We start from the raw sequence: 15,949 nt of genomic DNA, 5'->3' as shown, positions 1-15,949 counted from the left end.
AACTAAAATGTGGACATTATTGTAAACAGCCAGAGTATGAACTGTCAGAAGAAATCACATGGCCATTTGAGAAAGTGAAACTACATTTTGAGTTGTTTCTAAATCCATTTAGAACATGGTTTAGCCACTGGTTGATGCTGGTCAGGTACACGTAGAGAATCACCTATAGAAGGGCACTTAGAAACACCTGGGTTATTCAGTAGTTAATTCCTTGACTCTCTTAAGAGAACTCTTGACGTTATTAGCCTTTGGGTTTTGTGACTATACTGTACTTCTGAGATAAATATTATCTCATGATGGCTTGATGATTGCTACTTCAGATAATTAAAAACATTGTTATAGTCTTCTTACCAAAGCTCTTCATTTACCTTTTTTATTTTTAATCTTAGAGAACTGCCTATAATATTTGCATGATACCACATTGGTAAACACCTGAATTGAAAAATTGCACAAAATATGTGCAATATAGTTGTTAAATAAAATTAAATGAGTAAGCAAGAGACTTAAATGAAATCTCTAGTGATTTTTAATAGACTGCGAGAAAGGAGTCCCCCCGACCCCATCATTTTGGTTGTATGTGAAGACTTTTGGAAAAGTTCTGTCTTTATTCCAAGTAATCACATAGGTATAGCTGTTCCTTAATTTTATTTGCCACTGCAAAAAGTAACATGGATAGGTGCAATTCCCTGCTCATGAGATTGTAACATGTGAATTTTTCTCCTTTTAGGGGAATATATATATGTAGAATATTAATATTTTTTTCATCTATATATATTTCCTGGCAAAAGAGAGGCTATGCACTTATTTGTTATATGGGACTCAGCTCATTTGCTTTCATTCATTCATCATTTGTACAGAAAAGATTTAGTGAGTATGTACAGTATGGTAGGGATGGAGGAATTCAAAGATGAATGATTCTGGTTTTGTTAAGCTTACAGTCTGATTAAGTTATACTTCTGCCTTTCTGGATTCAAAATGGCAAACTTTCCTATACTGCATCCAGTCTGTTTTGAAGAGGGCCTCTTGAGACCTGGAGTTATCCTTGTGTGCCACTGTTGTTTTCACTCACCCATGCTTTTCTGGATTACCTGGGAGTCTTAACTTTCCTGGCCCTTGGGTTTCCCTCCGTTCCTAGACTTTACATAGCATAGAGTTCACAAAAGTACAGGGGTTTTGCATACATACTTGCAATGCTCTGTTCTCCGTAGCATCTCCATAAAGTGTATCTGTAGATAACCAACACATTTGCCCACCATCTACTTCACAGTTGAAGACACTGGGGAACAAACAACTAAGTCAGGTACCTTCTCTGAAGTGACATCCCATTTGACTAGCTGAACCAAGATGTCTTATCTTTCTGGCTAGCGTGCTGTTAAACCACACTGTGCTAGTTGAGGGAAGGGGGACTTCCTTCAACAGTGTGTTCACTGACCACCTCTATATATACGTTTCCTTCCTCCTTCCATTCTTTAGCTTTATATATAAGACCTTAGAAAGGGTGTTCTTTTAGCACTTGTTGATTTGTGTTTGTTTTTTCCTCACTGCACCCCTGTGAGGTGGTGGGAATTCTATGCGTTTCAGTAAATTAGAGTTGTACAGAAAAGAGACCCACGGAAAGAACATATTACTGTGAATGCTTACATGAAAGAAACTGAAAGGGTTATACTGAAGTTGTAACTCTTAAGAACTTTAAAATGGGTTTGGTTAAATAGTTCATTTCATAAATACTTTAAATGATTCTTTGCAGAGAAAACTCACAGGTAACTTAATTAAAGATGAATTTATTCACATTCATAGTCTGTCCCAACAAGTAGAGAACAATGTCACAGTTGAAGAGAATCCCTAAAATCTACTGCAGTAATTAGTTCAACACTTTTCAAAATAGTAAATAAGTAAGTTAAACACTTACTAAAATAGTAAAGTAAGCTGATTTTTAGGTTAACTCAGTTCTGACTAGGATTGATTACAGTATAATATCAAAAAAAGGGTAGAGACTTGACTTTTCTTGGAAAAAGATGAGTAGCTTGATGCTGAAGATCAAATATGTAATTCAGAACTTATTTTTTTAATATATTTTTTAAAAATTTATTTATTTATTTATTTTTTGGCTGCATTGGGTCTTCGTTGCTCCGTGCGGGCTTTCTCTAGTTGTGGCGAGTGGGAGCTACTCTTCATTGCGGTGTGCGGGCTTCTCATTGCGGTGGCTTCTCTTATTGTGGAGCACGGGGTCTAGGTGCGCGTGCTTCAGTAGTTGTGGCACAGGGGCTCAGTAGTTGTGGTGCATGGGCTTAGTTGCTCCGCGGCATGTGGGATCTTCCCGGACCAGGGCTCGAACCTGTGTCCCCTGCATTGGCAGGTGGATTCTTAACCACTGTGCCATCAGGGAAGCCCCAGAACTTGTTTTTAAACAGGGTCATTCTTTTATTTTCAGACGTCACACTTAATCACTTTCTAAGGTTAGGTGTTATGACTAAAATATGTGTAGGAAACAAGACCAATTTCCATTGGATGAGATAATGTGTTTCTTGAGGTTCTAGAGTGAGCTTACCAGCAGTTTTCTATTCCTTCTTCATTATAGGGAACTTCTGTTGTGGTCTGAGGTCCATCTCTGAGTTAATCGAAATCCTGTGAGTTAGAGAGTAGACTGTGGACTTTGGAGCCAGATCGTCTGGGTTCAAATCCTAAATTTGTTACTTATTAGCTGGGTGACCTTGGTCAAATTACTTAATCTCTCTGTGCCTTATTTTCCTCATCTTTAAACTGGGGCAAATAATAGTACTTCCCTCACAGGTTTTTGTCCGGAGTAAATGGATCCCTATATATGAAGTAGTTAGGACAGTTCCTAGCATATAGTAAGTGCCATTGTAAGTATCAGTGATTATTATTATAAGTAGCTTCCATTGTCACCCACTTTTATCTTTTTTGTATAACGTGTTTCAGAGTTTCTGCTCTTGCATCTGGCTTTTCCCAGATATAGACTTTTTTTTGCAATAAGCATAACCATTTCATTCTCCTAGTAAGTCACTAATCACAGGTGATTCGTTCTTTAAATTGATCTTTGCTGCTTGTGGTCCAGTTACACTGTGGAGCTCTGGTTACTGGTGGAAATGCATACCTTGGGGTAGGGCTAGTTCTCATTCTTGGCACCTCTGAGCCTGTGTTGGTGGAACTCTCATTGGGTCTGCTCTGGATGTTTCTCTCTGGACGTTTGTCTGTGGGCACATGACAGGGTGCTGATTGCGATAAATGTGTGCTGTTCAGTTTTACATTTCGTAACATCAGAGGTGGATCTACTAGTAAGCATTAGAGCCTTTCAATTGCGTAGCCCTTTCTAAGGCCCCTGGAAGGCCCCTAGCGCTTTCACATTCATAATTTTGCACTGAAAAAAAGAGAGTCTTCTCCCCAAAGTGTGTAAGCTTCAGGCCACTCGAAACCTGGATCTGTCTCTGCAGAGCATGTGAGACTCTCTTTGTTCTAGTATCTGATAATATCTACAAATTCTGCCAGTGAAATACCCCCAGGCATCTTCACTGTAAAACATCTAAAATGTAAGCATATTTATAGTTTATGTTCTTAAAAGTTTTTTTTCTAGAACAAAGTAGTGTATCTACTTTAATCTGTCAAATTTATTTTCCTTTAATAAAAGTTTCAGCGTTGTTGTTATTTTTTATTTATTAATTAAATTAATTAATTAATTTTATTTTATTTTATTTTTTGGCTGTGTTGGGTCTTTGTTGCTTCACGCGAGCTTTCTCCCATTGCTGCGAGCGGGGGCTACTCTTCATTGTGGTGCACGGGCTTCTCATTTGCGGTGGCTTCTCTTGTTGCAGAGCAGGGGCTCTAGGTGCACGGGCTTCACTAGTTGCAGCACGTGGGCTTCAGTAGTTGCGGCTCACGGGCTTAGTTGCCCCACCATGTGGGATCTTCCTGGAGCAGGGATCAAACCTGTGTTCCCTGCGTTGGCAGGCGGAATCCTAACCACTGCACCACCAGGGAAGTCCTCAGTGTTGTTTTTAAAACTCCCATACTTTTCTTGTTAAATGTATTCCTGAGTATATTATGGTTGTAGTTACTCTTGTGAACAGGTGAATTTTCATGATATGTTGTAATGAGATATAGTTGATATATAATCAAGCTCTAGAGTTTTATAAATCTATTTTGTAACCAACCAGTATACTATGCTATTTCTAAGTATTATGTATTTTCTAAGTATTACAATTTTCTATTACCAACTTTGCTATAAAAGGGTTGTTTTCTATTAAATTTAATCCAAATTATGAGAAGAAAATAATTTTTAAAAAAATATTAAGAAAAATAGAAGCATTTTAAATTCTAAATGGGAATACTCGAAAGGCCATGTGGAAGCCTGGGGGAGGGCGTTCCAGCAGGGGAATCCAGGAATGTAAGACCCCAAGGGAGGCAGGAGCAGCAAAGAGACTGAGGGGCTGAAGTGGAGTGGGATGGGGCGTAGGGGGGATGTGGCTGGAGACCTGGGCAAGATCCTGCATGGATCATTGCGGACCATGGAAAAGACTTCGGATTTTTTTTTTTTAATTTTTATTAAAACAATTTTTTTTAAACGTGATACGAAGATTTTGGAGGGTTGGGAGTGGGGAGTGACAAAGTTTGGCTCTTACATTCATGCGCGTTAAGATACTGGGGCACAGTAGAACATGAATTGGCAGTTAGAAGGTGTGAGGTTTAGTTCTGGCTCTGCTAGCCAGTGTGATCTTTTTTTTTTTTTTTTTTTTAAATCTTTACTAGAGTATAATTGCTTTACAATGGTGTGTTAGTTTCTGCTGTATAACAAAGTGAATCAGCTATACATACACATATATCCCCACATCTCCTCCCTTTTGCGTCTCCCTCCCACCCTCCCTATCCTACCTCTCTAGGTGGTCACAAAGTACTGAGCTGATCTCCCTGTGCTATGCGGCTGCTTCCCACTAGCTATCTATTTTACATTTGGTAGTGTATATATGTCAGTGCCACTCTCTCACTTCTTCCCAGCTTACCCTTCCCCCTCCCTGTGTCCTCAAGTCCATTCTCTACATCTGCATCTTTATTCCTGTCCTGCCCCTAGGTTCTTCTTAAACATTTTTTTTTCTTAGATTCCATATATATCTGTTAGCATACGGTATTTGCTTTTCTCTTTCTGACTTACGTCACTCTGTATGACAGTCACTAGGTCCATCCATCTCACTACAAATAACTCAGTTTCGTTTCTTTTTATGGCTGAGTAATATTCCATTGTGTATATGTGCCACATCTTCTTTATCCATTCATCTGTCAATGGGCACTTAGGTTGCTTCCATGTCCAGGCTACTGTAAATAGTGCTGCGATGAACATTGTGGTACATGACTCTTTTTGAGTTATGGTTTTCTCAGGGTATATGCCCAGTACTGGGATTGCTGGGTCATATGGTAGTTCTACTTTTAGTTTTTTAAGGAACCTCCATACTGTTCTCCATAGTAGCTGTATCAATTTACATTCCCACCAACAGTGCAAGAGGGTTCCCTTTTCTCCACACCCTCTCCAGCATTTATTGTTTGTAGATTTTTTGATGATGGCCATTCTGACCGGTGTGAGGTGATACCTCATCGTGGTTTTGATTTGCATTTCTCTAATGACTAGTGATGTTGAGCATCCTTTCATGTGTTTGTTGGCAATCTGTGTATCTTCTCTGGAGAAATGTCTAGTTAGGTCTTCTGCCCATTTTTGGATTGGGTTGCTTGTTTTTTTGATATTGAGCTGCCTGAGCTGCTTGTAAATTTTGGAGATTAATCCTTTGTCAGTTGCTTCATTTGCAAATATTTTCTCCCATTCTGAGGGTTGTCTTTTCGTCTTGTTTATGGTTTCCTTTGTTGTGCAAAAGCTTTTAAGTTTCATTAGGTCCCATTTGTTTATTTTTGTTTTTATTTCCATTTCTGTAGGAGGTGGGTCAAAAAGGATCTTGCTGTGATTTATGTCATAGAATGTTCTGCCTATGTTTCCCTCTAAGAGTTTTATAGTGTCTGGCCTTCCATTTAGGTCTTTAATCCATTTTGAGTTTATTTTTGTGTATGGTGTTACGGAGTGTTTTAATTTCATTCTTTTACATGTAGCTGTCCAGTTTTCCCAGCACCACTTATTGAAGAGGCTGTCTTTTCTCCATTGTATATTCTTGCCTCCTTTATCAAAAATAAGATGACCATATGTGCGTGGGTTTATCTCTGGGCTTTCTATCCTGTTCCATTGATCTATATTTTTGTTTTTGTGCCAGTACCATACTGTCTTGATTACTGTAGCTTTGTAGTATAGTCTGAAGTCCAGGAGCCTGATTCCTCCAGCTCCATTTTTCTTTCTCAAGATTGCTTTGGCTATTTGGGGTCTTTTGTGTTTCCATACAAATTGAAATTTTTTGTTCTAGTTCTGTGAAAAATGCCAGTGGTAGTTTGATAGGGATTGCATTGAATCTGTAGATTGCTTTGAGTAGTATGGTCATTTTCACAATGTTGATTCTTCCAATCCAAGAACATGGTATATCTGTTGGTATCATCGTTAATTTCTTTCATTAGTGTCTTATAGTTTTCTGCATACAGGTCTTTTGTCTCCTTAAGTAGGTTTATTCCTAGGTATTTTATTCTTTTTGTTGCAGTGGTACGTGGGAGCGTTTCCTTAACTTTTCTTTCAGATTTTTCATCATTCGTGTATAGCAGTGCAATAGGAATGCAAGAGATTTCTGTGCATTAATTTTGTACCCTGCTACTTTACCAGATTCATTGATTAGCTCTAGTAGTTTTCTGGTAGAGTCTTTAGGATTCTCTATGTATAGTATCATGTCATCTGCCAACAGTGACAGCTTTAAATTCTTCTTTTCCGATTTGGATTCCTTTTATTTCTTTTTCTTCTCTGATTGCTGTGGCTAAAACTTCCAAAACTATGTTGAATAATAGTGGTGAGAGTGGGCAACCTTGTCTTGTTCCTGATCTTAGTGGAAATAGTTTCAGTTTTTCACCATTGAGAATGATGTTGGCTGTGGGTTTGTCATGTATGGCCTTTACTGTGTTGAGGTAAGTTCCCTCTATGCCTACTTTCTGGAGGGTTTTTTATCATAAATGGGTGTTGAATTTTGTCGAAAGCTTTTTCTGCATCTATTGAGATGATCATATGGTTTTTATCCTTCCATTTGTTTATATGGTGTATCACACTGACAGATTTGCATGTATTGAAGAATCCTTGCGTTCCTGGGATAAACCCCACTTGATCATGGTGTATGATCCTTTTAATGTGCTGTTGGATTCTGTTTGCTAGTTTTTGTTGAGGATTTTTGCATCTATGTTCATCAGTGATATTGGCCTGTAGTTTTCTTTCTTTGTGACATCTTTGTCTGGTTTTGGTATCAGGGTGATGGTGGTTTCGTACAATGAGTCTGAGAGTGTCCCTCCCTCTGCTATATTTTGGAAGAGTTTGAGAAGGATGGGTGTTAGCTCTTCTCTAAATATTTGATAGAATTTGCCTGTGAAGCCATCTGGTCCTGGGCTTTTGTTTGTTGGAAGATTTTTTGTTTTTTTTAAAACTTTTAATTTTTTATTTTATTTATTTATTTATTTATTTATGGCTGTGTTGGGTCTTCGTTTCTGTGCGAGGGCTTTCTCTAGTTGTGGCAAGCGGGGGCCACTCTTCATCGCGGTGCGTGGGCCTCTCACTATCGCGGCCTCTCTTGTTGCGGAGCACAGGCTCCAGACGCGCAGGCTCAGTAGTTGTGGCTCACGGGCCTAGTTGCTCCGCGGCATGTGGGATCTTCCCAGACCAGGGCTCGAACCCGTGTCCCCTGCATTGGCAGGCAGATTCTCAACCACTGCGCTACCAGGGAAGCCCCTGTTGGAAGATTTTTAATCACAGTCTCAATTTCAGTGCTTGTGATTGGTCTGTTTATATTTTCTATTTCTTCCTGGTTCAGTCTCGGAGGGTTGTGCTTTTCTAAGAATTTGTCCATTTCTTCCAGGTTGTCCATTTTATTGGCGTATAGTTGCTTGTAGTAATCTCATGATCCTTTGTATTTTTACAGTGTTGGTTGTTACTTCTCCTTTTACATTTCTAATTCTATTGATTTGAGTCTTCTCCCTTTTTTTCTTGATGAGTCTGGCTAATGGTTTATCAATTTTGTTTATCTTCTCAAAGAACCAGCTTTTAGTTTTATTGATCTTTGCTATTGTTTTCTTCATTTCTTTTTCATTTATTTCTGATCTGATCTTTATGATTTCTTTCCTTCTGCTGACTTTGGGGTTTTTTTTGTTCTTCTTTCTCTAATTGCTCTAGGTTATGTTATGTTGTTTATTTGAGATGTTTCTTGTTTCTTGAGGTAGGGTTGTATTGCTATAAACTTCTCTCTTAGAACTGCTTTTGCTGCATCCCATAGGTTTTGGATTGTTGTATTTTCATTGTCATTTATTTCTAGGTATTTTTTGATTTCCTCTTTGATTTCTTCAGTGATCTCTTGGTTATTAAGTAGTGTATTGTTTAGCGTCCATGTGTTTGTATTTTTTACAGATTTTTTCCTGTAATTGATATCTAGTCTCATAGCGTTGTGGTCAGAAAAGATACTTGATACGATTTCAATTTTCTTAAATTTAACAAGGGTTGATTTGTGACCCAATATATGATCTATGCTGGAGAATGTTCCATGAGCACTTGAGAAGAAAGTGTATTCTGTTGTTTTTGGATGGAATGTCCTATAAATATCAGTTAAGTCCATCTTGTTTAATGTATCATTTAAAGCTTGTGTTTCCTTATTTATTTTCATTTTGGATGATCTGTCCATTGGTGAAAGTGGGGTGTTAAAGTCCCCTACTATGATTGTGTTACTGTCGATTTCCCCTTTTATGGCTGTTAGCTTTTGCCTTATGTATTGAAGTGCTCCTATGTTGGGTGCATAAATATTTACAATTGTTATATCTTCTTCTTGGATTGATCCCTTAATCATTATGTAGTGTCCTTCTTTGTCTCTTGTAATAGTCTTTATTTTAAAGTCTATTTTGTCTGATATGAGAATTGCTACTCTAGCTTTCTTTTGATTTCCATTTGCATGGAATATCTTGTTCCATCCCCTCACTTTCAGTCTGTATGTGTCCCTAGGTCTGAAGTGGGTCTCTTGTAGACAGCATATATATGGGTCTTGTTTTTGTATCCATTCAGCCAGTCTATGTCTTTTGGTTGGAGCATTTAATCCATTTACATTTAAGGTAATTATCGATATGTATGTTCCTATTACCATTTTCTTAATTGTTTTGTTTTTGTTATTGTAGGTCTTTTCCTTCTCTTGTGTTTCCTGCCTAGAGAAGTTCCTTTAGCATTTGTTGTAAAGCTGGTTTTGTGGTGCTGAATTCTCTTAGCTTTTGCTTGTATGTAAAGGTTTTAATTTCTCTGTCAAATCTGAATGAGATCCTTGCTGGGTAGAGTAATCTTGGTTGTAGGTTTTTCCCTTTCATCACCTTAAATATGTCCTGCCACTCCCTTCTGGCTTGCAGAGTTTCTGCTGAAAGATCAGCTGTTAACCTTATGGGGATTCCCTTGTATGTTATTTGTTGTTTTTCCATTGCTGCTTTTAATATTTTTTCTTTGTATTTAATTTTTGATAGCTTGATTAATATGTGTCTTGACATGTCTTTCCATGGATTTATCCTGTATGGGACTCTCTGTGCTTCCTGGATTTGATTAACTATTTCTTTTCCCATATTAGGGAAGTTTTCAACTATAATCTCTTCAAATATTTTCTCAATCCCTTTCTTTCTCTCTTCTTCTTCTGGGACCCCTATAATTCGAATGTTGGTGCATTTAATGTTGTCCCAGAGGTCTCTGAGAATGTCCTCAATTCTTTTCATTCTTTTTTCTTTATTTTGCACTGTAGTAGTTATTTCCACTATTTTATCTTCCAGGTCACTTATCCGTTCTTCTGCCTCAGTTATTCTACTATTGATTCCTTCTAGAGAATTTTAAATTTTATTTATTGTGTTGTACACCATTGTTTGTTTGCTGTTTAGTTCTTCTAGGTCCTTGTTAAATGTTTCTTGTATTTTCTCCATTCTGTTTCCAAGATTTTGGATCATCTTTACCATCATTACTCTGAATTCTTTTTCAGGTAGACTGCCAATTCCTCTTCATGTGTTTGTTCTGGTGGGTTTTTACCTTGCTCCTTCATCTGCTGTGTGTTTCTCTGTCTTCTCATTTCGCTTAACTTACTGTGTTTGGGGTCTCCTTTTTGCAGGCCGCAGGTTTGTAGTTCCCGTTGTTTTTGGTGTCTGCTCCCAGTGGCTAAGGTTGGTTCAGTGGGTTGTGTAGGCTTCATGGTGGAGGGGACTAGTGCCTGTATTCTGGTGGATGAGGCTGGATCTTGTCTTTCTGGTGGGCAGGACCACGTTCAGGAATATGTTTTGGGGTGTCTGTGACCTTATTATGATTTTAGGCAGCCTCTCTGCTAATGGGTGGGGTTGTGTTCCTGTCTTGCTAGTTGTTTGGCACGGGGTGTCCAGCACTGTAGCTTGCTGGTCGTTGAGTGGAGCTGGGTCTTAGCGTTGAGATGGAGATCTCTGGGAGAGCTTTCGCCGTTTGATATTACGTGGAGCCGGGAGGTCTCTGGTGGACCAATGTCGTAAACTCAGCTCTCCCACCTCAGAGGCACAGGCCTGACACCCGATCAGAGCACCAGGACTCTGTCAGCCACACAACTCAGAAGAAAAGGGAGGAAAAAAAAGAAAGAAAGAAAGAAAGAAAAAATAAAATAGTTATTGAAATAAAAAATAATTATTAAAAATTAAAAAAAAAGTAATAAGAAAAAAAAGAAAGAAGAGAGCAACCAAACCAAAAAAGAAATCCAGCAATGATAACAAGCACTAAAAAGTATACTAAAAAAAAATAAAACGGACAGACAGAACCCTAGGACAAACTGTAAAAGGGAAACTGTACAGACAAAATCACACAAAGAAGCATACACATACACACTCACAAAAAGAGTAAAGGGAAAAATATATATGTATCGTTGCTCCCAAAGTCCACCGCCTCAATTTTGGGATGATTCGTTGTCTCTTCATGTATTCCAGAGATGCAGGGTTCATCAAGTTGTTTGTGGAGATTTAATCTGCTGCTCCTGAGGCTGCTGGGAGAGACTTCCCTTTCTTTGTTCGCACAGCTCCTGGGGTTCAGCTTTGGATTTGGCCCTGTCTCTGCGTGTAGGTCGCCTGAGCGTGTCTGTTCCCTGCTCAGACAGGACAGGGTTAAAGGAGCAGCTGATTAGGGGGCTCTGGCTCACTCAGGCCGGGAGGAGGGAGGAGTACGGAATGCGGGGTGAGCCTGCGGTGGCAGAGGCCGGCGTGATGTTGCACCAGCCTGCGGCATGCCTTGCATTCTCCCGGGAAAGTTGTCCCTGGATCATGGGACCCTGGCCGTGGCGGGCTGCACAGGCTCCTGGGAGGGGAGGTGTGGATAGTGACCTGTGCTTGCACACAGGCTTCTTGGTGGCTGCAGCAGCAGCCTTAGTGTTTCATGCCCGTCTCTGGTGTCTGTGCTGATCGCCGCAGCTTGCACCCATCTCTGGAGCTCGTTTAGGTGGTGCTCTGAATCCCGTCTCCTCCTGCACCCCGAAACAATGGTCTCTTGCCTCTTAGGCAGGTCCAGACTTTTTCCTGTGCTCCCTCCTGGCTGGCTGTGGCGCACTAGCCCCCTTCAGGCTGTGTTCACGCAGCCAACCCCAGTCCTCTCCCTGGGATCTGACCTCCGAAACCCGAGCCTCAGCTCCCAGCCCGCACCTGCCCCGGCAGATGAGCAGACAAGCTTCTCGGGCTGGTGAGTGCTGGTCGGCACCGATCCTCTCTGCGGGAATCTCTCCACTGTGCCCTCCGCATCCCTGTTGCTGCGCTCTCCTCCGTGGCTCAGAAACTTCCCCCCTCCGCCACCCGCAGTCTCCACGAGTGAAGGGGCTTCCTAGTGTGTGGAAACTTTTCCTCCTTCACAGCTCCCTCCCAGAGGTGCAGGTCCCGTCCCTATTCTTTTGTCTCTGTTTTTTCTTTTTTCTTTTGCCCTACCCAGGTACGTGGGGAGTTTCTTGCCTTTTGGGAAGTCTGAGGTCTTCTGCCAGCATTCAGTAGGTGTTCTGTAGGAGTTGTTCCACATGTAGATGTATTTCTGATGTATTTGTGGGGATGAAGGTGATCTCCACGTCTTACTCCTCTGCCACCTTGAAGGTCTCCCCCAGTGTGATCTTGAAGAGGTCAGTTATCCAGTTTCTACCCTAAAATGAGGAAATTGGATTTTGTGATCAATAGAATCCCTTTCATGGCTAAATATGATTCTCAAGTCTTCAAATAATTATAAACATTCAACGTGTATTGGCAGTGGTTGTTGGCTGTGCAGAATAGGAGACCTCCCCCCCACCCCACCTCCCCCACCTTCTGCTCAGTCCTGAGCTTCACCTCTGTCTCTGGGCGGCCAGGTTCTTGTGTGTGTGTAGTGGTGTTACAGTGTTTTTTTCAACATGCATTTCCCTGATTACTAAAGAGGATGAGCAAGTCTACCTATTTTCATTGTCTATTGGCATTTACTCTCTGTTGAGGACCCATTTAGATATTTTTCCCTGTTGTTTTTTTAACTTAATTTAATTTATTTTTATTTTTGGCTGCATTGGGTCTTCGTTGCTGTGCACAGGCTTTCTCTAGTTGCAGCGAGTGGGGCTACTCTTTGTTGTGGTGCGCGAGCTTCTCATTGCGATGGCTTCTCTTGTTTTGGAGCATGGGCTCTAGGTGCGTGAGCTTCAGTAGTTGTAGCACGTGGGCTCAGTAGTTGTGGCTCATGGGCTTTAGAGCGCAGGCTCAGTAGTCGTGGCACACGGGCTTAGTTGCTCCGTGGCATGTGGGATCTTCCCAGACCAGGGCTCAAACCCGTGTCCCCTGCATTGGCAGGCAGATTCTTAACCACTGCGCCACCAGGGAAGCCCCCTCCTTTTTTTAAAATTAGGTTTTCTTCCTTTTAAAATTTATTTCTAAAAGATATAAAATATATATTCTGAATCAAACCCATTATCTGTATATGATTTGCAAATACTTGTTTGTACTTTGTGGCTTGCCTTAACTCTCTTAATGATATCTTTTTTTCTTACTGTGGTAAATACACATAAAATAAAAGTTACCATTGTAACCATTTTAAAGTGTACAATTCAGTGGCATTATGTATATTAATAATGTGCAAAAACCACACTGTTTAATTCCAGAACTTTTTTTATTACTCTAAACAGAAACTGAGAATGTTCTGTGTGCACTGGAGGAGAATGTGTATTCTGTTGCTTTTTGGATGGAATGTTTTGTATATATCTGTTAAGTACATCTTGTATAAAGTATCATTTAAGGCAGATTGTTCCTTATTGATTTTGTGTCTCGATGATCTATCCATTGATGTAAGTGGGATGTTAAAGTCCCCTACTGTTATTGCATTGTTCTCCTTTTAAGTTGGTTAATATTTGCTTTATATTTTTAGGTCCTCCTCTTTTGGGTGCATAATTGTTTATGATTCTTCATCTCTTATAACAATCTTTATTTTAAAGTCTGTTTTGTATGATACAAGTAAAGCTGCCCAAGTTTTCCTTTGGTTTCCATTTGCATGGAATACCTTTTCAATCTGTTCACTTTCAGTCTGTGTGTATCCTTACATCTAAAGTGAGTCTCTTGTAGGCAGCATATATTGGGTTGGCCAAAAAGTTCATTTGGGTTTTTCTGTAATATCTTACAGAAAAACCCAAATGAACTTTTTGGCCAACCCAATAGATGGGTCTTTTTAAAAAATCCATTCAACCACTGTATGTCTTTTGATTGGTAAATTTAGTCCATTTACATTTAAAGTAATTATTGATAGGTATGTACTTATTGCCATTTTGTTAATTGTTTTCTGGCTGTTTTTTTAGTTCCTCTGTGTTCCTTTCTTCTCTTGCTCTCTTCCTTTGTGGTTTTATGACTTTCTTTAGTGGTATGCCTAGATTCCTTTCTCATTATCTTCTGTGTATTTACTATAGGTTTTTGCTTTGTGGTTACCATGAGGCTTACATATAACAACTTATATCTATAACAGTCTATTTTAAGTTAATAACAACTTAAGTTTAATTGCATTCTAAAGCTGAAGGTTTTTACTCTCTACCCCCAGACTTTTTGTATGTTGATGTTACATTTTACATCTTTTTATCTTGTGTACCCCTTAACTAGTAATTGCAGTCATAGTTATTTTTACTACTTTTGTCTTTTAACCTTCATACTAACTTTATAAGTGATTAATCCACTACCTTTACTATATATTTATCTCTCCCATGAGATTTATTCTTTCGAATATTTTCTTGTTGCTCATTAGTGCCCTTTCTTTCAGCTTAAAGAAATCCCTGTAGAATTCTTATACATCTGATTTAGTGGTGGTGACTCCTTTAGCTTTTGTTTGTCTGGAAAACTCTTTATCTCTCCTTCAATTCTGAATAACTCTGTTGGGTGAAGTATTCTTGGTTGGAAGTTTTTTTCTTTAAGCACTTTGGCTGCATTGTGTCACTCCCTTGGGGGCTGCAAAGTTTCTACTGAAAAATCTGCTGATAGTCTTATGAGGGTTCTCTTGTACATAACAAGTTGCTTTCCTCTTGTTCCTTTTGAGATTCTTTCCTTGTCTTTAACTTTTAACATTTTAATTATAGTGTGCCTTGGTGTAGGTCTCTTTGAATTCATCTTATTTGGAACTCTCTGAACTTTCTGGATCTGGATGTCTGTTTCCTTTCCCAGGTTAGGGAAGTTTTTAGCCATTATTTCTTCAAATAAGATTTCTGCCCCTTTCTCTCTCTCTTTTCCTTCTGGGAGCCATATAATGTGAATGTTAGACTGTCTGCTATTGTTCCATTCATCCTTAAGTTATCATCACATTTTTTCTTTTTTTTTTTTTTGTTTTGCTGCTCTGGGTGAGTTTCACTGTTTTGCCTTGGAGTTGACTAATTCTTTCTTCTGCTTCATCTAATTTGCTGTTGAATCCCTTTAGTGTAATTTTCAGTTCAGTTATTGTATTCTTTAGCTCTGCGATATCTATTTGGTACTTTAGTATATTTTCCATCTCTTTGTTGAAGTTCACACTGTGTTCATCCATTCTTCTCCTCAATTTGGTGAACATTTTTATCACTGTTACTTTGAACTCTTTATCAGGTAAATTACTTATCTCCATTTCATTAAGGTTTCTTTTTCTGAGATTTTATCTTATTCTTTCATTTGGAACATATTCCTATGTTTCTTCGTTTTGCTTGACTCTCTGTATGGATTTCTGTGTAGTAGCTAAAACAACCACCTCTTCCAGTCTTGAAAGAGTGGTCTCGTGTAGGAGATGAACCTTGTCATTCAACTTTGCCCCAGCTCTTGGTTGTTCCTCAAACCTTTGTGCTTGTCCAAGCAGCCTATTATATTTTTAATAGTGCCAGTATTTGAGGATATGCTGAGACCTGTCAATGTCCCAAAGGGGAAGATATTAAGCACTTAGATTCAGGCTAATTGGAAGCCAGACTCACAGGTAACAGGTTTTAAAACTATGCAAATATATACAGTTCTATGGGACTGCAAGTGTAAGACCTGCTGGCCATCAGAGCCAGGTGAACTGAAGGTGTCCCCTGGGTGGCAGTTGCAAAAATTGGGGCTCCAGATGAGTATATAAGCTATTTTCTGGAGGAAGCCTTTTTCTGGGATAGATCCTCTGTTAGGCCACAAAACAAGTCTTAATAAATTTAAGACGAATGAAATCATATCAAGCATCTTTTCTGATGACAATAGTGTGAACCTAGAAAACAGTTACACAAAGAAAGCTGGAAAAGTCACAAATATGGGGAGATTAAACAACATGCTACTGAACAACCAGTGGGTCAAAAAAGAAATCAAAAGAGAAATCAAAAAATATATTGAGACAAATGAAAATGGA

The 15,949-nt window shown here is 39.3% G+C and overlaps 1 protein-coding gene across 1 annotated transcript in view; it reads left to right on the top strand.

The window, feature by feature from the left end:
* The window catches only part of TEC (tec protein tyrosine kinase), a 149,415-nt gene that overhangs the window by 67,890 nt on the left and 65,576 nt on the right, over positions 1 to 15,949 (top strand). The window lies entirely within an intron of this gene.

The sequence above is a fragment of the Eubalaena glacialis genome, chromosome 5 (assembly GCF_028564815.1).
Source record: "Eubalaena glacialis isolate mEubGla1 chromosome 5, mEubGla1.1.hap2.+ XY, whole genome shotgun sequence".
NCBI lineage: Eukaryota > Metazoa > Chordata > Mammalia > Artiodactyla > Balaenidae > Eubalaena > Eubalaena glacialis.
This window is presented reverse-complemented; position numbering and strand designations above follow the sequence as displayed.